The 23,883-nt window shown below is 35.6% G+C and overlaps 1 protein-coding gene across 1 annotated transcript in view; it reads right to left on the bottom strand.

Moving 5' to 3' along the window:
- Positions 1-23,883, bottom strand: part of CSMD1 (CUB and Sushi multiple domains 1) — a 2,654,573-nt gene that overhangs the window by 798,745 nt on the left and 1,831,945 nt on the right. The gene's annotated exons all lie outside the window — the stretch shown is intronic.

Consider the following 23,883-nt stretch of genomic DNA (forward strand, 5'->3'; position numbering starts at 1 on the left):
ATGCATCCCTGATGTCCTAGGTTTTCTTATTCTTTTCTCTGTACACTTAAAAAAATACTTTTGCTACTAAGATTGCCTATGCTGTTTCAAGTTTAAAAGAGTATCTTCTTATATGTAAATAAAACAAATACAACTGGAATAAAACTGCTCACTAAAAATCTACTAAAGGGGAAAATCATATCTTCCTGTGTTTTCTTTCCTCTCCTCTTTGCATCCCCTTCTGCCATGAAGATCACTGTCTCCAACAAGGAAATTGCAATCTCTCTATCATGCCTCCATCCTGGTCTCCTTTTTCCATTGGTGAATTCTTTCTGGAGCCCATTTTAGAAACAAGCCTGGGTAGTTTATCTTTCATTCACTCAGTCCTACTGTCTTTTTGAACATCACCCTCTTCCTGCTCTCTTTAGCATCTTCTCTTCTCCCAGTAAAATGCAAGCTCCTGTAGGACAAGGACCGTCTTTCTTTTGCTTGTATTTGTACACCCAGCGCTTAGCATAGTGTCTGGCATGTAGTAAACGCTTAATACATGCTAGGTGTCTACGTGCTTGCCTGCATGTGATTGTTATAGCCACACAATTCTATGCTATAAATTATTTGTATGTCCTTGCTGTGAAGAATACATTTTGAGAAAATTACTTAGAAATTTTCTATTTACTGTTGTTATGTTCAGTTATTCAGTCATATCCTATTCTTTGTGACTCCATGGACCACAGAACACCATAGAAGGCCCCTTTCTTCTCCACTATCTCTCAAAGTCTGTCCAAGTTCATGTTCATTCTTTCCATGATATTATCTATCCATCTCACCCTCTACCACTCCCCTTTCCTTTCCTTTTCAATCTTTCTAAATGTCATGTTCTTTTCCAATAAGTTCCATCTCCTCATTAGTCTATTATGTTAATATGATACACTATCTGGAGTTTCTACAAAAAAAAAACCTGTCTGGTATTTGGATTGTTACTTCCTATATGTGTCTCCTTGAACAAGTCACAACTTATTTGAGCATCAATTTCCTTATCAGTAAAACAGGAGGTTGTAATAGATAGCCTCCAAGGTTTCTTCTAAATATAAACTGATGCTATATGATCTATTACCACTTTAGATTGTAAATGGTTAGATTTAGATAGTGAAATTTGCTTTTGAATATTCCCTTTGAAATTTATTGTGTCACTTTTAGAGCCTTTGTTTCCTCATCTCTAAAATGGAATTTTTTTTAATACAATACACCTAATAAGACCATAGTGAGTAAAATACTTTGTAACCTTCAAGGTACTATAGAAATCAGAACATTTATTATTGTAATGTTGGTTGGAAGATCCAAGAGACAACAGAACAATAAGTATCCAGGTCTTTAGTCATTGGTCAAAGATTGTTAATATTTCCCATTTTTCAAATAGTCAAATATAAAGAGATCTATTTGAATAAGTATTAGGCAAAAGATAGTTTTTTCTCTATCTCACTCTTAGATTTCTTTAGCATTTTAATTTGCCATTTGATACTTTTAGTCCCTAGGCACTTCATGTCCTAATCAGTCCCTTTGGTGTCTACAAACCCAAATCCACCCTGCCTGCTTTCTCTAGATATATCTGTTTACATTCATCATCATTGCTTCTTTAGTATGATGTTCTATTCTAATACAGTCATTCTGAAAAGGAAATGATGGACTAATATATTTATGAAGAGGTTAACAGTCTGAATGCATGATCTTTCCAATATGATATGGAAATCTTATAGGGAGTATTGATTCAACCCAAATGAATGACTCCCAGTGGTAGAGTTTCAGCCATTGTGGACAAAGCTATGGATTTGACTAGGGATTTTTCTACCTGGAGTAAGGAGAAGGAATGTGACACAGCTTGAAGTAAGGCCACAATGAATAAAGAAACATGCTTCACAATGGTGCTGGACAAATTTCATTACTGCAAAGTAAAGTTATGATCATTCCATACTGGTTATCACTCCGGATGTTAGTCTATGATAAAGGAGACATTTTTTGAGTAGAGGTGGGGTGAAAATGTAGTAAATTTGCCAAATTACAGCACACAGGTAGATACAAATTCATTCTTTGCATATGGTAACTTCTACCATCAAAACTATGCAAATGATGAGGTATAGGTTCTGGGAACCCCCTTGAACTCTAATTGGATTTTCCAATTTGATGAAGCATTTGCCTGAGGCCATAGGCCTTTCATTATGGCTCTGCTCAAATCTTTAGCCCTCTTTTGTCCAGCAACTTCCCACTCTTCATCACTCATTTACTGGAGTCTGAGCTCACTGACTCCTCCTGAAGACCCTCCCCAAGCTCCTCCTCTAGACCACCCCTAGATTCCTCCCACAATCTTTCTGTATATGGGACCCCATCTTGCCTCCCTGTGTGACAGAGCCATAGAATTTTCCAATACAAGCCTTACAGATACCAAGGCTCCTTAAGAGTCGGCCCAATATGGCAACCTTTTAATAAACTTTGCTTTTCTTTGGCTGAGGGAAGGCTTGAGTTGAATTCATTCAGCAGGACCCAGCGTGTTGGTGCTTTGGGGTCTCCAGCACCCATAGCCTAAACATCATCATTTTATGATTACCCTCTTCACATAATATATGAAATACTTATGGATATACAAAAATAAACTTTCCCCCCCATAGGAAATATATAATATACATAAACATATTGTAAAACATTTATGTTAGTGAAAATTTAGTACTTTTAATAATCTCACATGTGGCTTTAAAAGTATATGTCAAACTGAAATTTTGAGTTTTTCCTCAAAACCAAGATTTTAAAATTACCTCCTAATGGACAATAAGGAAAAATTTGTATTAACTGATAAAAAAGTGAAATCAGCAGAACCAGGAGAACAATTTTTACGATGAAAACAATATTATAAAGGCAAACAAATTTAAAAGCCCTAGCAAATTTTCATTAGTATAATGACCAACCACAGTTACAGAGGAGTAACAATAAAACATGATCTCCAATTCCTTATATAGAGTTGAAAATCTTACAGCACAGAATGGGATGGGACTTATTTTTACATGATCAATGAATTTTTGTGTTTTTTTTTGTTTGTTTTCTTTACTATACATGTTTGTAAATGGAGTTTTATTTTTCTTTCTCTTTCAACTGGGTGGGGTGGGAGGAAAAGAAAGTTTTTTGCTGATTGAAAAAAAATTTTTTTAATGTCAAAAGACTTGGAACCCACAGGTATCCAAGAGTTAATGTGATACACTCAACTCTGTAGATGAGGTGTTAATTCTCAAAATAGTCTGATCCTTTACTTTTTGGAAGTGATGAACTTTGTAATAGTCTTTAGATCTCTTCTTGCCAAAAAAATGAAAAATTTCAGCTGATAAGACATTCATCCTATCTTCTGAATCCCTGGTATATTTCTATGCCTGACAACAGGAATTTGTTATAAGGAAAATTAATTTTAATACTGTGTCATTTGATTATTAATATGAATTTGTAATATTCCCTTCTGTTTTAAAATCCCCACTCTTAAATTTGGTTAACATAAGGGAAAAAAACCACTTCTAGGAACTAACTGAGGAATGTGATCATATTCTAGCCCCTCCCATGACCAGGTCTATTTACCCCATCAAAAAAAGCTATCTAGCTCAAGCTACTTAGAAATGACTTTTGTATCCTTGGTTTCTAATCAAAGTTGGGACAATGTAGCTCACAGAGAAGAAACTTGGCCAGCAGGGTCTGGATGCCAATGGCTTCCTTGTTCAGATTGCCAGATGCTGCTGAATCTATGACCTGTCCATACGCTCAGGCAAAGGAGTTGAAAACTCTTAGTCCACCTCCTCATTAAGCACCTACCAATTAAGGTTGCCATTCTCTTGTCAGGAAAGGTCCCTGTCAGAAGGAAAACTCCTGTTTTAAAGTGGCTTGGAGACTCCCTTTTCATCTTTGATCACCTAAATCACAGACCATGAATTTACTGATTATTGAGCAGTCTAATTATTAAACTGATTTTTAATACCCAGAAATGTATCTCATAATTTTATTCATCAACTGCACAAAGAAAAGAAGGACTATACTTCTAAGATCTATATATTTTGGTTGATTATTCTCAAATTTGTATAGGGATTCATGCAAACTACATAGCAATCATACCATGCAGTAACTCACAAAGACTAATTTTGAGAACTAATTCAAACTCTAGTCAGCTAGCCTGGGTAAACAAAACAGTTTCTATGAACTCACTTAGACATCACCTGTAATGAATAGGCAATGAGCATACTGGATAGAAACTGCATTGAAATGTAAAGGAAAAGGTAGAATTGAAGAGCTGTAGTATTATGTGACTTACTTATAAAGAAGATCATGAGGCCCATAAATTATTTACTCTAGAAAAGTTATTTACTTTTACTTAATAAAATAACTTAACTGTCAGCAAAGCTAAATTGCTAGATTCTAGGGAAAAATGTTTCAGCTATTTGATGTTTTCCCCCACAAAAGATAAGCATTCTTTATTTTGTAATTTCACTCAATCCAATCCTAATCTACAAGTCTAGCACTACCCACTCCATCTATAACAAAAGCAATAGGTGCTTAACTTCAGAGAGCCTTGATTTCATCAAAAGGAAAATGACTTATAGAGATGGTGGACAAATCTGTTACCCTCACCCCTCCCTTGCATTCGCATTTCAATTTCCTGAATTCATCTTTCTTAAAAAAAAAAAGTGCTGGTCTAAAATCAGCCTACTGCAGCGGGATTCAACATCAGGGAAGAGTGAGGACTAACTGTTAATACTCTTAAATTGTTCTTAAAGTAGATGACCCTTAAATAAGTTTAAATGGTAGTATCTTATACAGCAAAGTTGTCATTACAACTGTTTAATATGTTGCATTGTGTTTATATTGTTTTTTAAGTTGATCCGCTATGTCTTTTTAAAATTAAAATAACTTTACATTTATAAAAAAAGGAAACATCCCATAAATATATAAACATAAATTATATAAATCTTATGAGTACTGATATCATTTTTACAGTCCTTTTGTTTGCCAGATAATTATTTGGTGATGCATGATTTAGTATCAAAAGCTTTGGACAGGTAGGCTAGGCACTTCAGCACAGTATAAAATGTTAAGCTACTCACAACCTCCATGCCTCAATTTTCTTATCTGTGAGGAAGGAGAAGCAATAGATTATCCGATAAAATCATTCCAGTACTAAAACTGAGTCTAATTCAATAGTTTCTTTAGAATGCCAGATCAATAAGCTATAAATGTAATGGGAATTTGAAGATCTTCCCTGCTCCTTAATAGGCCAAAGGGAATCTGAATCTGCCCTCTAATAGGCTGAATGTTATCACATGGAGCTTGTGGTGGGAGAGGTTTGCTGAAGGGTGGAACAGAGCCCACAGGAAGCTGGGACTCAGAGCAGTTAGATGGAGGGAAGAGAGAAGATGCAGGCAAGGAGACAGCTAGGCTTGTGAGTGTTTGTGGGAAGGCTAAAGGATGGTGTGACTCCCTGCTGTGTTATGGTATATTAACTTCTTTGTTGCTATGATGGATTCAGTTTCCTGGTACTGGGATATGGCTTTCTGGTGTCTGAATAAATGTTTTGCTTCTGTCTTCTATATGGAGAATATGATATATTTTGCAATTCAGATTTTGTGGGCATATTCATAGTCATTGCTGGTGATATGAATACTGTGTTGGCGCTACATTAGCCTAAAGATTTTTTTAAATGATATCAGATTAATACAGTCAACAACTTTGTAGAATTAACAATCGTAATAAGGGCCACAGAAAACCTATGGAACAGCTTGACTTCTGGAGTGAAATGAAGTTATTTTTACAAATAATATAGCTTTCTTAAGAGATTTTACTTGCTAATCTAGATAGCTAAATGTCTATATAAATTTGCATATTAGAATTCAATTGAACACAAAAAAATAAAATAAATACCTAGAATGTACAGAACACAGTGCTAGACACTAGGGGTTCAAAGAAAAGGTGCAAAAAGCCCCTTCCTAAAGAATTGATATCCTAATAGATTTAATACATTCACAGATAAGTAAATATTAAGTGTATACAAAGTAATACAAAGAAACTTTTTTTTTATTTTTTTATTTATTTTTAAGCAATCGGGGTTAAGTAACTTGCTCAAAGTTACACGGCCAGTTATTTCTGGGTGGGTGCTAAGTGTCTGAGCCCGGGATTCGATCTCCAGGTCTTCTCAACACTGGAGCCGGTGCTCTTACTTGCTGTGCTACCTGGCCGCCCCTAATACAAAGAAATTTTAAAAGAAGAGATAGAAGATTCTGCCAAGTGAGTAGGATCAGCAAAGAAGGATAAAACAAGAGGCAAGTCTTGATTACTAGCCAGCCTAATTATTTAATTGATTTTAATTCCCAGAGATTTGTCTTTCAGAATTTTATTCACAACAGCAAAAAAGAAGGACTATAAGATCTATATATTTCAGTTGATTATTCTTAAACAAATGAATCTTTTCACAGATATTTAGAAAATTATAGTGTACCAATGACTGGAAAGAACATTAGATTTGGAGTAAGAGGTCCTGTGTTCGATTTCTGACTATGTCCCCTGTGTGACCATGGGCAAATCACTTCTTCATTTGTAGAATAAGGGCAATAGATACATGTCTAAGGTCTTTTCCATTGCTAAAATGTTATTCTAGGAATGAGTTCATATATCATTTTGACAAAAGGAGATCTTGGCAAAATTAAAAAAAAATCCTCCAAGACCCTTCTACTGCTAAGGTTTATCAAAAAAGAAGTTAAAAAAATTAGAAGACAAAAAAATTCTCATTTGCATGACTAAAAAATACTTTAAAATCTATATTACTATATAGTAATTTACTTCACTGTATAAACAAGGTAGTTAGAGGGTCATAGTAAAAAATAAAGCTGGCTTTAGAGACTGGGAATAAAGCAAGATGCTAAAGAAATCAGCACTCAGGAAATAGATTTATATTTTCATCTACTAATTAACTTTGGTGACACAGCTAAAAATGCCAGCTCAACAATGAAATTCAAAGTGACACTGACCAATTAGAAAAAAAAAATGTCAGTCAAAAAAATATCATGAATTTAAGAGAGGCTGGTGGTGCCAAATAAAACATCTAGTAAAAACAAAACAAAAAAGAATTAAACCAAAACAAAACAAAACAAAAACTTACAGATGTAATCAAGATAGTGGAATGAAGGCAAGGACTCACCTGAGCTCTCACAAATTCCATTACAAACAATGTTAAAATAATGCCTTAAAATTAATTCAGAAGCGGCAGAACCAACAAAACGGCAGGGTGAAATTATTTTGCAGCCCAAGACAACTTAGGAAATATAAAGGAAAGGTCTGTCTCAGTGGGCTGAGAGTGGAGTGCAGATGTACCTGATAAATCAGCAGCAGGCCTTAGGGACAACTGAATTGGCACTGATAGCTTTTAAATCTCTCAGACTACAAATGTTAAGGGCATTGCACATGGTCAGAAGGAGATTATAGGAGACATTTTGCTGGCACTGAGAGCAGGACTCTTGATACATAGTCCATATACAGTTTGAAGTTGCAGTTCCAGGGAAAGGAGTTGGAGGAAGCCTGATCACAGTTTCAGGGTGGAAAGAGTCTTTGTGATTGTTCACAGACCATAGCAGAGGCAGGAGAACAGTAGCCACATCTCTCTTTCAATCATTCCACATAAAAAGAACTGGAAACTTACCTGAGAACTAATTCTGAAAACAACAGCATGAAAAAACTGAAGCTTTGTGAAGTGCCCCCATCACCTTGGGAGCAAAGACCAACTTTAAAATAAAATTTAAAGTCAAGAAATAGACTGGAAAAATTGGCAAACAACAACAAAAGAACCTGACCACAAAAAGTTACTATGGTGACATGGAAGATTCCAAATTGCTCTACAGAATGATTGAATCAGTTCTGAACTCCACCAAAAGTGCATTAATGTCTCATTTTCCCCACATCCCCTCCAACATTTGTCCTTTACTTTTTTTTATTCTAGTAGCCAATCTAACAAGTATGAAGTGGTATCTCAGAATTGTTTTAATTTTCATTTTTCTAACCAATAGTTATTTTTTCATATGCCTATAGATAACTTTGATTATTCTATCTAAAAACTGATCATAACTTTTGATCATTTACTAGATGTGAAATGGCTCTTTCTTTTATAAATTTGACTCAGTTCTCCATATGCTAGAGAAAAAAGACCTTTATCAGAGTAACTTGCTTCAAAGTCTTTTTAACAGTTACTATTGCTAACTGTATTTCCCTCCATCCTATTCTCCCCACTTCATTTATTCTAGTCTCTCTTTGTCCCTGTTCTTGTCCCTCCTCAAAAGTGTTTTGCTTCTGACAGCCTCTCCCACCTTCTTTCAAACTCCCCCCCCCATGACTTCTCTTATCCTCTTCCCCTCCTATGTTCCTATAAGGTAAGATAGATTTCCATACCCAGTTGAGTGTGTATGTTATTTACTTTTTGAGTAAGGTTTCCCCCTTCTATCATCTCACTGTCCATTTTTCCCCCAAAGGATACTCAGTTTTGATGGGTAGGTGATTCTTGGCTTTAATCCTAGCTCCTTTGACCTCTGGAATATCATATTCCAAGTCCTCTGATACTTTAATGTAGAAGCAGCTAAATCCTGTGCTTTCATTTTTGGGACAAAGCTCTCCTCTCTGGAAGCAGAGGTCTACTGTGGCAAAAAGCTCAAAAGTCAAGTAATTGAGTGGCAACATGAGCAAGCAAAGGAAGCAAAGAAAGCACAGCAATCCAACTTTGGATTCCTTTTCTGGGGACAAAAAGATCAAATCATGGAAAAACAAGAAGACAGTGAAGTTAGAACTCCTGCACCAAAACTTTCTAAAAAAAAATATGAACTGATTACAGGCCAGAGAGGAGCTTAAGAAGGATGTAGAAAACCAAATAAGAGGAGTGGAGGAAAAATTGGGAAGAGAAATGAGAATGATGCAAGAAAAGCATGAAAAGAGAGTCAACAACCTGACTGAAGAAAATAACACCTTATAAAATAGACTAACTCAAATGGCAAAAGAAGCTCAAAAAGGCAATGAGGAGAAGAATGCCTTAAAAATCCAAATTTGCCAGATGGAAAAAGAATCTCAAAAGCTCACTGAAGAGAATCATTCCTTCAGAATTAGATTGGAGCAAAGGGAAGCTAATGACTTTATGAGAAATCAAGATAGTATTACACAGATCCAAATAAATGAAAAAATAGAAGGCAATGTGAAATACCTCATTGGGAAAACCCTTGACCTGGAAAATAGATCCAGGAGAGGTAATTTTAAAATTATTGGACTACCTGAAAGCCATTATCAAAAAAGAACTTAGAAATCATTCTTCAAGAAATTCTCAAAGAAAATTGCCCTGATGTTTTAGAACCATAGGGCAAAATTCACCTCTTGAAAAAGATCCCAAAATGAAAACTCCTAGGAATGTTATAGCCAGGTTCTGGAATTCCCAGATCAAGGAGAAAATATTGCAAGCGGCCAAGAAGAAACGATTTGAATTTTGTGGAAACACAATCAGGATAGCACAAGATCTAGCAGCTTCTACATTAAGAGATCGAAGGGCTTGGGATATAATACCCTGGAGATCAAAGAAGCTAGGATTAAAACCAAGAATCACCTGCCTAGGAAAAATGAGTATCATGTTTCAGGGGAAAATATGGTCATTCAATGAAATAGAGGACTTTCAAGCATTCTTGATGAAAAAATTAGAGTTGAATAGAAAATGTGACATTCAGATACGAGAAGCAAGAGAAGGATGAGAAAGTAAACAGGGAAAAGAAATCATAAGGAACTTATCAAAGTTGAACTATTTACATTCCTACATGGAAAAACGATAATTGTAACTCATGAAACTTTTCTCAGTATGAGGATAGGTGAAGGGAATATAAATGGATAGATAGATAGACAGATAGATAGATAGATAGATAGATAGACAGACAGATAGATAAACAGACAGATAGATAAAGAGATATAGATATATATGTATACATACATATATATCTATATAGAAGGGTATATGTGCATATGAATACATACGTGAGGGTGTGTATATATGTGTACAGGTATACATAGACAGGGCACAGGATCGATTGAATAGGAAGAGATGATACTTAAAAGGTAAAATTGATATATATATATAATGATATATATGATACATATATAATGATATGATATAATGATAGGAGATTGGGAGAAACAGAATGGGGTAAATTATCTCATATAGAAGAGGCAAGGTAAAACTGTTACAATGGAGGGGAATAACAGGGAGCCAAAAGGGAATGGTTCAACCTTACTCTCATTGAATTTGGCTTAGGGAGGGAATGACATACACACTAAATAGGGTATCTCGCCCTATGGAAGAGTAGGGAGTAAGGGGATGAGAGGGGGGATGATGGAAGGGAAGGCAAGTTGTGGGGAGGGTAATTATAAGCACATACTTTTGAAAAGGGACAGGGTCAAAGCAGAGAATAGAACAAGTGGGGGGGTGGAATAGGATGGAGGGAAATATAGTCAGTCTTTCATAATATATACACTATGGAAATGTTTTGCGTAGGTACACACGTACAACGCATATTGAATTGCTTAACTCCCCAATAAGGGTGGGTGAGGAGGGAGGAAGGGAAAGAATCTGGAATTCAAAGTTTGAAAATCAAATTGCTAAAATACATATATATATATATATATATATATATATTTTTTTTTTTTTTTCACATGCAACTGAGAAATAGGATATACAGGCACTGGGGGATGGAGATCCATCTTGCCCTACCGGAAAGTAAGAGGGGGAAAGGGGAGGATATAGAAGAGAGCAGAATTCGGGAGGGGGTATACAATGAGATCACTGTTTTGGGGTGGTGGGTAGGGGAAAGATAGGGTGAAAATTTGTAACTCAAAATCTCGTGGAAATGAATGATGTAAACTAAAAATAAACATAAAACTTAATTTCAAAAAAGAAGAATGTCAAGGAAATCAATGAATAAATAAATGTGAAGGAAGGTGGCTTAGCCCTGCTATATCTCAAACTGTGTTACAAAATGATAATCATCAGAACAATCTGGTACTAAGTAATAGAGTGGTGGATCAGGAGAACAGATGTACATAATACAAGTAGTAAATGATCATAGTAATCTAGTGTTTCATAAACTCAAAGATCCAAATTTTGGAACAAGAACTCACTACCTGATTAAAACAGCTAGGAAACTAGAAAGCATCTGGGCAGAAACTAGGTATAGACCAACATTTTATATCATATACCAAAATAAAGTTAAAATGGGCACATAATTTAAACATAAATGATGTTGTCATAAGCAAATTAGGGAGAATGGAATTGTTTACCTATTAGATCTATGGATAAGGGAAGAATTAATGACCAAATGTGAGAGCATTACAGAACATAATAGTGTTAATATTGATTACATTAAAGTATAAAGATTTTGTGTAAGCAAAACCAAAGTGTAGTCAAGATTAGAAGAAAAGCAGAAAAATGGGAGAAGGGGAATTTATAGCAAGTGTCTCTGATCAAGGACTCATTTCTCAAATATATAGAAAACTGAGTCAAATTCATAATACAAGTCATTCCCCAACTGATAAATGATCAAATAACATTATCAACAGGCAGTTTTCAGACAAGGAAATCAAAGTTCTTGTAGTCATATGGAAAAAAATTCTCTAACATTGATTAGAGAAAAGATAATTAAAACAACTATGAAGTAACACCTCAATGAAGATCAGGTGGAAGAGAATGTTGCAAGAGGAAGTGTAACCAAAATATTAAACATTCTCCCAGTCACTCCATTAATGATTCTAAGTAGCTCTTCCATTTTTCAACTATAAATATTAGCTAATATTACAGGAAAGGTTGGAGAGGATGTGGGAAAATTGTGAAACTAATGCACTGTTGGTGGAGTTGTGAAGTGATTCAAACATTCCAGAAAGCAATTTGGAACTATTCACAAATGGTTATAAAACTGCGCATATACTTGAATTCAGCAGTAACATTACTAAGTCTATATGCTAAAAAGATTAAGAAAAAAAATGACCTACATGTACAAGAATATTCATAGCATCTCTTTTTTGTGGTTGCAAATAATTGGAATCAAGGCTATGCATATCAACTTGGGAATGGTTAAACAAGTTGTATATTACTGTGATGGAACAATATTGTGTTTTAAGAAATGATGAGCAGCATGTATTCAGATAAATCTTAGAAGACTTACATGAACTAATGCAAAGTGAAGTGAGCAGAACCAGAACATTGTACATAGTAACAGCAATATTGTATGATGCTCACCTTTGAATGGCTTGGATATTCTAAGCAATACAATGATCTAAGAAAATTCCAAAGGACTCATGATGAAAAATGCTATCCATCTCCAGAGAAAGAACTGATGGAATCTGAATGCAGATTGAAACATACTTTTTGTTTTACTTTATTTCTCTTTATTTTCGTCTGTTTTCTTTTTTTCACAACACAACTAATATACAAATATGTTTTGCATTACTGCACATGTATAACCAACATCAAATTGCTTGTCTTCCTAAGGAGTAGGGAGGGAAAGAAGAGAGAGAAGTTGAAATGCATTTTTTTTAATGTAAAATGTTGTAATTCGAAAAAATGAAGTATTTAATATAAAAAAAGACTTACACAGATAAAAGATTAGGACCAATGGTCAGGTTCAGATAGAAATGTTATCATCCCTCAAGGAAAAAGGTAGATTGAGTACATTAGATCAAACTCAGGGACAAGATCAGGTGGAAGAGAATGTTGCAAGAGGAAGTGTAATCAAAATATTAAACATTCTCCCAGTCACTCCATTAATGATTCTAATTAGCTCTTCCATTTTTCAACTGTAAATATTTGTTGTTGGGTTTATTTTTTCATATTTAATGTTTTCCTTAGTTTTTATACAAAGTTTCTTGCAAATCTGCATCATGGTGACCTCTTACTCATTATTATCTCTTGTATTCCTGATTTTGGCTTAGAAACTGACTCTGATTTAGCCTTCTGACTCCACACATCCAGGATGGGTATTTCAATAGCAGGAAAAACTTGGAAGTTACTAAGCGATCATGAGCTGAATGAAGATACAGTTTTGAAATTATTTAAAAGCAGAGATCCTTTTATTGGTTTTCTGTCAAGCTTCCAGGCTCACATTTTGTATCAATAATAATAATATTAATTGCTACAGAATTCCTCATGCAAAGGTATTATAAAAAGGATTGTGCTAATCACTTTCATATCTCCAGGAAGATTAAAGCAATAACTACACATATTAAAATGGAAATACCTAGGTAAAAAGCAAAGGAAAAGTTTTCTTCCTGTAGGATTTATAAATACCAAGTGAAATTAAATGATATTGTGAGCTATCCTATTCCAAAGACTCTAGAACTAGAGGGCAAAATAAATCATGTAAATAGTGCAATAAATGTGCATGTAAATGTGCAATAAGTGGGCCTACTACCTCCATGAAAAGGCAGGATCTCATATCCTTCATTCTAGACCCACTTAATTTTTATAACTCTGTTACGTTATACTTATAACTTTTGATTTTTTGGAGTGTAGTTAGTCTTTCCATTTACATTGTCATGTCTACTGTGTATATTGTTTTCTTAGCTCTGCTTACTTCACTCTATATCAGTTCATATAGATCTTTCCATGCTTCTCTATATTCATCACACACATCATTTGTTATAGTATTCCATTACATTCATATACCACAATATATTTTAGCCACAATCTGGGTCTGTATCTGTTGTTTGTGGTCCCTTAATTTCTATTCTTATTGCATTATGGTCTGTAAAGTATGTATTAACTATTTCTGCCTTTTTGCATTTGTTTGCAACATCTCTATGCCTCAGTACATGATTATTTTTTATAAAGTTTCATGCAGGAAACAGAAAAGTGTATATTATTTTTCTGTACCATTTAGAAGATGTCATATGTCTTTCAACTCTAGTTTCTACAGGCATTTTTTCAGTTCCATATTTCCCCTTTTGTTTACCTTTTGGTTAGAATTATTTAAAACTGATAGATATTGAAGTTTTCTATCTCTATTTTTATAATGTCTTCTTGAAACCCAGATAATGATTTCTTTATTAATTTAGATGGTGTGGGGAGCCGAAGAGGCCAGATCCAGGACTCAGATAATGACCTTGATAATAGTAGACTTTAATATCAAAGACCTCCTTGAGATGCAATTTTTTGTTAAGTTAGCTCCTGATTTCTTTATCATGGGTTACACTTAAAAGGATGGTGTTTGAGTTCTGAGACCAACAGGCTCTGCCCCAAGGCTTTAGTTGTTCAAAATCAAAATATTTGAATTCTTAAGTGGTCAGTTCCTAAGCAGATGTATTTGATGATGTGGTTTTGGTTTCTGGCCTTGAAGCCAGCTCTCAAGAGCATCCTTTGTAATGTGAAAGGAGTTAACGGACTTTTCCTAAGACTTTCTGGCACCTAGAGAACAAAAGGTCTTACAGCCATGTTACTTCCAGGATATGACAGACTAAGATAATGATAAGAATACTTGAGTCTTTTTTGTCTCATTGCTCTATAAAAACCTTGTCCTAAGAATCAATAAATGTAGTTCATGGTTCTTCCTTGAACTACCCACATGGCCTGGCCATTTCATTTCCACGTCTTTGATCATACTTAGTGCTGGACACTGAGTAGTCCAAGGCAGGATGATAAGGTATTTGGAGCATAAACATTTATTACTGATATTGATTTGTTGCCTATCATCCCTTTTCAACACAATATAGCTTTATTGTGTGTCCCTTTTTATATTTTGAATGTTTGTTTTTGCTTTGTCTGATAGCATGATAGCAAGTCCTGCTTTTTGGTATTCACTAGTTGTATAACATATATATATATTTTTTTTTCCATCTCAAATTTTATTTTGAGTATGTCTGTTTTTAAAATGTGTTTCTTGTAAGCAATAGATTGTAGCATATTTTTTTAAAAATCTAACCTTTTACTTTTTCATTTTACTGGATTAATTCATTCACATTTAAAGTTATGAATTATCCTTCATGTGACTGTAAATTTTTTTTAAGTTATGATTTTTCCCTCTTCTGCTGTGAACACTTAACTTTAATCTTTTTTTTAAGGTGACCCTGTTCCCACTGTCTCTTCCCCTCCTTCCTGACATTTGCTTCTCTTTTGTTATGTTTTTTCTCTTAAGGATTTTATTTGTTCCTGTCTCCTACTTTTATTGGGTTGTATATTCCCCCACCTCCACCTTTTTCCTCTCAATTAGTCCAGTTCATTCTCCCTTTATCTCCTTCCCTTCAACTAGTCTTATTCATTAGTTTTTTTAGATTTCATTTTGCACCCCTTTCCAAAAAGCATTTTTCTCACTATTTGTTATCTATTCTCCCTTTTTGTTTATTTTAGACCCTCATATTCTGATGCATCACCCTTATAATCACCTTGTCTCTTTCTTTTCTCTTTATTCTTCATCCAATCAAAGTTTGCAAAGTCTCCATCCTAGGCTCTGACTTTCAGATGCTTTCAGTCACTACCTATTATGGTTTACTCCAAGGATTCTCTTTTTCCATTGTTCTTCTTTCTTTCATTCTCAAAAAATTGCAATTGTTTCAAGTGTCAGTGAGATCACTGCCACATGGTATGGCACCTTTCCCTCTTCCCCACTGATCTATACCTTCTCTTGTTGACCTTTTCCCCCCTATATTTGCCTGGAAATCTCTTTCCTTTGTCTCTTCTCTCCCAACTCCTCTGGGTGCCAGTTGACCCAAGGGGTTCCAAGTCTTTCCTCTCTTGGGACAAATAGTGTTTTAGTCATCAAGGCCCCTAGGCCTTATAGGGTCCTCATCACACTTCACACAAAAGAGCATTAATCAAGGGAACCCCCTCACACCTCCTAAGTAATGCCTCCTTCCTTTCTCACCATTTTAAAACTCCCCCTTCTCAACTACTCCCCTATAGGTTCTTCTCCTTGTGAGACCAGATTGGTAACCTTTTCTTCATTGCTAGCCCTTGACTATACCCTGGAACATCATTCACTCATCTCTATTCCCTTGCTTCCCCTCCCCTCCTTAAAAGAAGCATTTACCTACAGACAGAAGATCACCAGTTTTTCTCATAATGCTTCCAGGTCAAACCTAAACTATTATCATTACCAGATTTCCATATTCACCCTTATCTCTCTGCATAGATTTAGAAAGAAGTATCTAACTGTACTTTGTCACTCAGTTGTTGTTCTTGCCTGCTGCATTTATTCATTCCTTCTGCATTTCTGTTGTTTTGGGCATGGATAAGCACATGGTCTCTTCCATTCTTTTTTTTCTAAAAATACTTTGAATTCTTATTATTAAACATTCACTCCCCTTCTCCCCCATTATTAGGCTCAAGTTTTCAAGACAGATCATACTGAGCTGTATCTTGAGCTCCAGTTCCCTTCAGTATGCATTATTCAATCCATTCTCCTTTTTCTAGTTGGTTTACAGTAGTCTTGTATGATTTGAATGCTGTTTTCTTCTTATTTAAAGGTCTTTCTCCTGATGGCTTGCAGAATTTTTTGTTTCTGAATCAAACTATAAAGTTAACCACTGCTTTGCAGTTGGTAGCCTTGGGTTGTATTCTGGAGGCAATCTTTGAATTCTTTTGATACTAATTTCATTTTTTCTATGTCTAGAAGTTCTGGGTAGTCCTATTGATTATTTCCTTAATTGTGATATTAAGGCTTTTTTTGTCTTGTCATATTATTCTTGGAGAACTATGATCTTTAGGTTGTCTATGCATCCTATCTTTGAGATCTGTATGTTTTGCTTGCAAAAGGAGCATACTGTCTTTTAATATTCTTGGATGCTGTTTTTTCTCTCTCTCTCCTCTACTACATTGTCCATTACTTCTGTGTTATTTGCATTCCCAAGCCACTGTTCTCTTTGTTTCTTTGGTGAGGCTTACATTGCAAATTCAAGTCCCCTTCCCCCCCTTTTCTATTCTGATCATCATTTTGCTATAGCGGACATAACTTCTGCTCTCATAATTTCTCAATTCTCTTTTAAATCACTCAGGAACTAGATGTTATGGTTTCATGTTCTCCACAACTTCCACAGGGTCCTCTGATTCATCAAGTGTAGAATGACTTTCCTTCATTTTGGAGTAATTTATTCATAGATAACTGAATTCATTTACTAGATCTAGCGGCCATGTTTCCTTCCATTGTCACTTTTTTCCTATTGATTAATCTGCTTATTTCCTAGGTCTTTGAGATTTTTTTTTCTTCTTGAAATCTTTTGGTACTTTCAGTCTCCCTATCCTTTACTTTCCTTACCACTCACTTTCTGACTCCCTATGCTCTGACTGTGGTTTCCTTGGGGGCTGAATTTCAGCCTTCTTCCACATTGGGCAATTTTCAGTTTACCAGCTTTGGTCTTTGCCTCAAATGACATTTCGGTGGTCAGAACTGGCCCCAGTTGGATGTTGTGCTCTTTCCCTCAGGCTTGGTGGGGTGCAGCACAGTTCCTCACCTACATGCTTTACTATCATGGTGACCTTAGCAAGACTCTGTTTCTTTGTTCTCTGACTTCACAGTTAAGAGCCTGCTTCCCTAGCACAAGTAGTTCAGAGCTTTGCAGGATTGGTGCTTCCAGATTGCAGGTCCCAGTAGTCTTTTGTTCCTGAAAAGCTATGGCCACACTTCCTGTCAAGGCCCAAGGAAACTTCTGTAACCTGGAATTGAGGTCCCTATGATTAGGTAGCATAGGAGGTCAAATAGGGGTACTGAGAGAGCTCATGTTCAATAAGCATCAGTTCCCAGGCTTGGTTTTTATTTTTTTTTACTTTTTTTTTTATTCTGAACATCATGGATCATGGAAACAACTGAAGTTGCCTTATTTTTATGTGTAATTTCTGTTTTAGAGAGGTTTGAGATATTGGGGATATCAGAGAACATGTGTAGTCTCCTATCTTATTACTTGCATAACTGGAAGGGCCAATAATTACTTTTCATAATTATTTAAGAAAACATACAATATAAACTTCCAGAGAAATCATATATGTAACTTATCTTTTAAGTCTTTAAGTATATTCCAGCAAAAAGTAAATTTCTTTTCTTGATGAGGGAAGCAGAATACAAATCTCAATTTAATATCATACTTAAAATCCCTCCTGGCTTAGCTTTTAATCCTTTGATTTGGAAATAAAAAATCAGGGCTGGAATCCTTACCCTTGATGGTGGGGAGGAGGAGGTAGGTATGGAATCTGCTCAGGAATAGAGACAGTTCTGAAAGGTGGGGACACAGATGCCACCAACAATGTGAACATTTGTTAATGGCTTTAGCAAGAAGAGGCACATCATGGTGATAAGTGGCTCTCTGCTGAGAGGTATATAAGTGGCCTATTTTGATCAGAAATAAAATCAAGGAGGTGTGTTGTCTTCCTGAGTTATTCACTGTGGATGTGATAAAGCCTTCAGAGACTCATCAAATCAAAGAACCTTTATGTACTACTCTGAGTCATGTGGCAATAAACTGTGCTGCCAGAAGGAAAATGTAAAGTGTCTCTTGGGATTATGAAATCTTGGGTTAAAAAACAAAGGATTTAGGGGCACAGGTTCTCTTAATCACTGCTGACAACTGAAAGTAATAAAGAAAATCTTAGAAACAAAATAAGGATATGGCAAATGAACATCTGGCTAAGGAGATAATGTTAGAGTGGTAATTGGCTTTCTAATGTAAGATACAGGAATAATGGGCTCTCATACAGGAAAAGAACTATGCTTCTACAGAAAGCTGAGAAGAGTGTACTTGCATGGAAACCAGCTGAGTTGGTTAACTGACAAGGGATGGGGAAGGAGAACTGTGCCCATATACATACATACACACATATCTATCTATAGATATAGATATACACTGCACACAAACAAACACAGACACACATAGATATATATGGAGAGGGAGGGAGAGAGGGAGACAGAGACAGAGAAACAGAGAGAGAGACAGAGAGAGAGAAAGTGGGACTATTTGATAAAATAGTAGTATGGTATACTCAATGATCCACAGAACATAATGACAGGGGAGAAATGATATAAATGATACCAATGGCCTCAAAAGTATATATATCAGTTCTTGGAGTATAGACAATAATTAATAAAGTTAATTAGAAATCTTAGCATATGTAGGCAAATATTGCCTTGTATTATAATTGAAATTTGATGGGATGTAACTTATAACTAGAATATGGCAGTGGAAAAAAGTATATCTTGTTTAACAGGAATAAAAGAGTTTGAAGGGGCTGTTGGTAAATCCTATATATATATATATATATATATATATAAAAATTCACCTCCATATAAATTCACACACCTAATGGGAAAAGCAGTGGAGAACATTTGGGTGGGTTACCAAGGGAGAGAGCAAAAGAGGCAAGAGAATACTTAGAGGAAATTATTGGCTTCCTGACAACAGGAGGAACAGAATGGCAAACTTCTGGCATAAATCATGAAGTAGTCACTGCTGGTGAACTTTATGACATAGTGATTTTTGTTGTCTGTCTATGTCCCTATCCTTTAGATAGACAACGATTAAATATGCTACTTGTTTTTTAATTGTTTTGCTGTTAAAAATCTTTTCAGAAAGTGAAGCATGCACAAAAGACATTATTACTCTGGATAGGTTTTTAAGTATTAGAGAAGAACAACTGGCTTTCTTCAAAGCTCAGTTCTTATGCTAGTTCCTAAAGGGAAGCATTTGTCAATGTTCCTGGATATTAGTGACCTCTCCCTACTAAACTAATAATAAATATATGTTTTTACCTTCTAATCATATCCTTCTCACCCCCCAAACAATGTAAGCTCTTTGAGGAAAAGAATTTTTTTTTCATTTTTTCCTTCTATAATCTTAGTGCACAGCTAATATTTTTGGAATGCATAATAGGCATTTAATAAATTCTTCTTGGATATTAAAGATATCTTGGGAGGCTGTGACCCACATTTTGCAGTTTTACAAGTTTTTTTTCTTTTTCACATTAAAAAATTTAGATAATAAATGTATACCCATCCTCCTTTCATAGGCTGAAGAAACTGTCAAAGAAGTGAAATGATTTTCTCATGGTTACTCATTTAATAAATACTAGCACTAGAATTCTAATATAAGTTTTACAATTCCATATTCAGTGTTCTGTACTTCATGAGCAAAGGATTGTGCCTGTAGTTTTAGGATAGTGGGCTTCAAAGTTCAGAAACAGTATAAGAAAGACTCCATGTTCTAAGAAATTAGTTCCATAAGTATGTTAGGTTTATAAGATTATCATCTAGTAAGGCCTCTCCTTCCCTATGAAATTTTTCTCTTTAATAATAATAATAACAACAAAATAATAGCTAACATTTATATAGTGTTTACCCTGTGCCAGAAATGGTGCTAAATGCTTTACAATTATTATCTCCTTTGATCTTCACAACAATCTTAAAAGATAGGTGCTATTATTCACATTTTGAAGATGAAGAAACTAAGGTAAACAGAGGTTAATGTCTTGCCCAGGGTCACAAAGCTAGTAAGTATCTAAGGCTGGATTTGAATTCAGGTCTTTCTGACTCCAGGTCCAGTACTTAGCTGCATCAAAAGAGAGATTCATTTATCAATGATAAAAAGATAGATCATATATAAGATTAAAAAAAAGATTTGAAGTATGCTGTGACTTTTAAAAAATACCTTATTATAGACTCAATCCTCTCCCTACTCATATGCTTCATCTATTTACAACCAGAGTGAAAAGCTCATCCCTCAGCCTGTATTGCTGGGGCTCAGATCAAAGAGGAGTAGGGTAGTGGGTGGAAAATTGAAAAGTTAGAATACATTTTTTAAAAAAAGCAAAAGTAGATGATCAAATTATTATGATGGAAAGAAAATTGATTTTGCCACCTATGTACTGGACTTCAAGTACTCTAGGAGAGTACAAACCATTTCTCCACTCTAGGGTTCCATGTCATCATTTTAAAACAAAGAAGATTCTCTCCAGTTCTAATGCTTGATCAAAGGCCTTCAGAAAGTGTGCTAGACTAGGAATAGGAACACTTGGAACAAAATTCCCATTGTTCTGCCACTAGCTGGCTATGTGATCTTGGACAACTCTTCAATAGGCCTCCCTGGCTTCAGTTTCCTCATCTTTAGGAGTCTACACAAGATGAAAGTAATATAATCCCTTCCCAAAGATGAAAACTAAGATTTCTCTGAAAAAGAAACACAAACTCAGAGAAGACTAAGGAGGAATATAATTGCTGTCTTAGAGTTTCTGAATGATCCTGATGTGGAAATTTGCTGGGCTTGGCCCCAGGGTAGGATGAGGATCAACTAAAACTAGTGAGTAAAAATTGCAGAAAGCAGATTTGGATTGGATTTAAAAGAAACCTTCCTTTCATTGAGAGCTATCCCAAAACAGATGCCTAGTACTACAGTGGGATTCCTTTCCCTGGGAGTTTTTACGCAGGAAATCACTGAGGAAGTATTAGAACAGTGGATAGAGTACTAAGCCTGGATTCAGGAAGACCTGAGTTCAAATACAGCTTTTGTTCCTTTTATTAGTAAGAGTGTGACCCTGGGCAAATTACTTAACCTGTTTCCCTCAGTTTAATCTACTATAAAATGGGGATAATCATAGTACCTACTTGACAGGGTTGTTGTGAGGATCAAATGAGATATTTGTGAAGGGCTTAGCACAGAGCATGGTTCATAGTAAATTCTTGTTACCTTGTTCCTCTCTGCCTGCTCCACCCACCTCCCCCCCTTTGACACTTGCTACCTTTTTGACCCTGGACAATTACCTCTCTGGATCTCAGTTTTATCATCCTTAAAATGAGAAGGTTGGACTGCCACATAGATGGTTGGACTGCCACATGTTCACTGAATTTAGCTCCAGAGGAAAGAACCAGGACCAATATACTTTAGATTCTATAAGAGGTAAAATTAGGCTCAAGAAAGCTTTCTAACTAGAGCTATACAAAAGTAAAATGAGTTGCTTTGAAAGGTAGTGAGTTACCCCTCCCTAAAGATCTTCAAGCACTGGCTAGGAGACCTCTTAGAAGATATGTTATAGTGGGAATTCCTTTTGTTGAATAGAACTGATCTCTATGACCACTGACATCTCTTCTAGGGATGAAATTCTATGATTCCATGATTCTGTAAATAGATAACCTGCAAGATCCCTCCCAGCTCAAAATCCATGACTCTTTGCTCATCAATCAATCAAGTTTCTTTTATGTGTATATTATGTGCCAGCTTCTATGTTCTGATGATATAAAGACAGAAATGGGAAAGTTCTTGCCCTCAAGGAACTTATATTTTATATGCTATAAAATATACTACAATACCCTATGGTATATCTGCTGAATAAAAACACTTGTGCTTGGCCCTGAGGGATTACCAAGATATATCAAGCATGACTTATACTCTCAAAACTGACCCTATCCCTCAACTTTTCTGATCAGCTAAATACTTCAATAAGCACCTTAGACTATATATCTCCTTTTTCAACTAAACCTAAATATCTGGAAGACATATGAGTGACAAGTTGACAAAGCAACTCTGTGACCCATAAAAACAGACACATGTCCTGGGATGTTGAATGGTCTCTGTCAAAAGCAGCACAAGGCCCTTGTGTTGGGGCTTCTTCAGAGAAAGAAGAGCTTCTAAGAAGAAGAGCTTGCCAAAGAAGAAAGAACATGCATTTTTACTGAGAAAGGTGGAATTTCAAAACTACTCTGAAAAGTAGGATAAAGATCAAGATTCTAGGGTGAGATTTAACTTCCAGGTAATCATAGTAATATCCCAGGAACTGAGTTCACAAAAAATTTACAAGGGGAGCTATATTATTAGTGACAGCAGGACTAGGGGAACTCTCTGCAGTGATAAGAAACACTGTTATAATGCCATTGATTTTATTCTGAAAATACTAGGGAAAGTTGTTGCCTTTCTTGGCAGAACAGGCAGCAAGGGGATAAGCCCTGTCACTAGGGTGCCATTGTGTCTTCAAAAACCAATTTTAAGGTATTATGGTCACTCTCATCATGACAGAGATCAATGGAATTAAATACTGTTTTATTTACTCCATTTCCCATAACACATTCAGTTCAAAAAATGACATATTGTAAAGTATACTTCATGAAAAAAAAGGGAATTCAAACTCAAGGGACTGGGAAAATGATGTATAGGCATCCCCAGAAATTTACAACTAAACTAAATCAACAATGACCTAATCCAGGGAGATCACCCCTAGAAGGAGAGGTGTCATCTATTCAACTCCCAGGATATTTGTGTCCAAATCTCAAGCTCAATCTCTGTCTCTCTGTCTCTGTCTCTCTCTGTCTCTCTCTTTCTGTCTCTGTCTCTGTCTCTCTGTCTCTGTCTCTGTCTCTGTCTCTGTCTCTGTCTCTGTCTCTCTCTGTCTCTGTCTCTCTCTCTCTCTGTCTCTCTCTGTCTCTCTCTCTGTCTCTGTCTCTCTCTCTCTGTCTCTCTCTCTCCCTCCCTTCACTCCTTTTCTTTCTCTCCCTCCCTCTTCTCCCTTTCTCTGTACCCCTAACCCACACAAAAGGACATATTTTTCTCACCACTTCTATCTCTCCCTCAAAGGATGTGTTTGATTTTATTTCAAAAAGTCAGCTATGCTCTCATTGCCTAAAAGTGGAAGCAGAAGATAAGGTTGTAACTATATTACTAGGTGGTGAGAGTACACTTGTAGGATTTCTCTGTCTCTATCCATCCCTTCAGTAAATTAAAAACTAAGGCTTTACTTCCAAGATTCTCTATCTGAAACAAGTTCACTCAAAACATGTATCAGTTTCATAACAACAAAACACAAAAACCCAGAGGAAACTCCTATTAACTGAAGGTAGTTAAATATGTGTTGTAATTGTTCTTGGTACA

Source organism: Petaurus breviceps, unplaced genomic scaffold, assembly GCF_028583685.1.
Source record: "Petaurus breviceps papuanus isolate PSGF00001 unplaced genomic scaffold, PetGlider_PUasm1.0 90686, whole genome shotgun sequence".
NCBI lineage: Eukaryota > Metazoa > Chordata > Mammalia > Diprotodontia > Petauridae > Petaurus > Petaurus breviceps.